Source organism: Theobroma cacao, chromosome 9 (genome assembly GCF_053813885.1).
Source record: "Theobroma cacao isolate CCN51 chromosome 9, ASM5381388v1, whole genome shotgun sequence".
Classification (NCBI taxonomy): domain Eukaryota; kingdom Viridiplantae; phylum Streptophyta; class Magnoliopsida; order Malvales; family Malvaceae; genus Theobroma; species Theobroma cacao.
In genome coordinates, this window is record NC_142647.1 from 15,185,270 (window position 1) to 15,187,374 (window position 2,105).

The following is a 2,105-nucleotide window of genomic DNA, read 5'->3' on the forward strand; positions in this document are numbered from 1 at the left end:
GAATTTTAATATTAGCAAATAATAAAAAACTCCCCAGCAACAGCAACAAAAACTTGTTGTTGAATGATAATTTTGCCACTTTTTGATTATTAAAAATATCTAAGTCCTTGTGTTTTAAAGTAATTTTAGGTAGTTTTTATGCTTTTCGTTATTAAGTTTAATACATGTTGGAATGGTTTAATTTTAGTAATTTTAGCTCATATTTATGTTAAAAGTCCTAATTTGATCCATCATTGATTTAGTCCTTGTTTTGAAGGTGTGCAAGTGCATAAAATTTCATGAAGGTGAACCGAGCAAGGATGATTAAGTGTGGAATTTTCTAAACATGTTATGGTATTTTGACCATAACTTTCTCCAAAGAACTCCAAATGAGGTTATTCTTAAAGCACTAGAAAGCTAAGAGGAAGAGCTACAACTTTAGTCTTTATCATTTTTTCAAGGTCTAATTGGATCATGTTAAAACTGCCTATCAACATTAAAGTACTGTAGTAGTTTGCATAGACTAAATATGATGTGGTATTTTGACGATTTCTTTCAATTAAGAAGTCCAAATGTTGTGATTCTTAGACCATTGGAAATCTAAGAGACAATATTACAACTTTTATGTTACACTTTGCCTAGTTCAACCTTGAAGAAGGCAAAAATAACATCATAAGATGAAATAGTGCAGCAAAGACAACATAAGAGAGGAACACCATAGTGCCACCCAAAAGTAGGGCATTGTGGTGCCCAAGAGACAAGGCCGCGATGCCTAACAAGTTACCAAAATCTATTTTTGATAGGAATTCGAAAACTAGAGTGTTTGGAGCCTATTCAAAAGGCTTTTTGCAGAGGTTTTGAAAAGAGGAGGTAGCAAGCAATTTCTCTAGAGAAAAAGAGTCAAAAACAAAGCAAGAAAGCAAGAAAATTTTAAAGAGAATCAAGATCACAAAGCTTCAACTATTAGTTTTCTCTCTCTACTTTTGTGTTTTTCTTTTTTTTTTTTTACTTGGATTAATGACTAATTTTCTTTGGATGAAATTTTTATTAGATATTATGAGTTAAACTATTTTTTTTAGGATTGTGTTGGATATCAACATATAATCTAAATATTTGTTTCTCTTTTATTTACTATGAATGGGTATAGTTTTGCTTATTCAAATTTGTGCTTAATGTTTTTGATTGTCTAGCCAATAATTAATTGATTTGTGAATCTAATTGAGACTCAACAAAGAGATTTTAGATTGGACTAAGATTTGAATAGTGTATGCTCATGTCACTTAGGTGATCTAATTTGCGTTTCAGGTAGACATACGCCAATTGGCATACATAGCCAAATTAGAACACTAGCTTAATGACCTTTTTTAATTGATTCCTATAGACATATAGTGACTCAATTAAGTTAGGTATTTGTGCAAGTATCTCGACTGAGACTTGTACGTAGCTTTGGATTCTAGCTTTATGCAAGTATCAAACTATTAGTTACAGTAGCTACCTATATGGTTAATACAGTGATGGCATCCACTTGAAGAACTCCAGCTACTCTACTCTGTGTAGATTGCTCCATTGGCCATTAGTAGTTGTTTGATGCCATCTCTTCTAATAGGTCATATGCGTCATCAATGGACTTCACCATGAGAGCTCCTTCAGCAACAACATCAATAGTGGTTCCTACGTGACCACTCAAACCATTGTAAAATGTTTGGACTCAAAGCCATTTTGGAAGGCCATGATGAGAACATTGCCTAAGCAGGTTCTTGTGTCTCTCCTAGGCTTCATACAACGATTCACCATCAAATTGTGTAAACAAAGTAATATTATTTCTCATCTTTGTTGTCTTTGCCGAAGGAAAGAATTTAGCAAGGAATTTCTGAGCAAGGTCATCCCAAGTTGTAATTGAGCCAATAGGCAACAAGTTTAACCACACCTTTACTTTGTCTCACAACAAGAATGTGAATAATCTCAATCGGATGGCATTATCTGTGACCTTTTTGTGTTTAAATGTGTAACATATCTCAAAGAAATTAGATATGTGAGCATTTGGGTCATCATTTGGTAGACCCCCAAACGAGATTGATGTCTGGATCATAGGGATGATGGTCAGCTTGACCTCGAAATTATTTGCT

The 2,105-nt window shown here is 33.5% G+C and overlaps 1 non-coding gene across 1 annotated transcript; it reads left to right on the forward strand.

Moving 5' to 3' along the window:
- Positions 1–1,703: 1,703 nt before the first annotated feature.
- On the forward strand, positions 1,704–1,810 carry LOC148760775 (small nucleolar RNA R71). The gene has a single exon (XR_016028750.1). It is a non-coding gene; the product is annotated as a small nucleolar RNA R71 (small nucleolar RNA).
- The last annotated feature ends 295 nt before the right edge of the window (positions 1,811–2,105 follow it).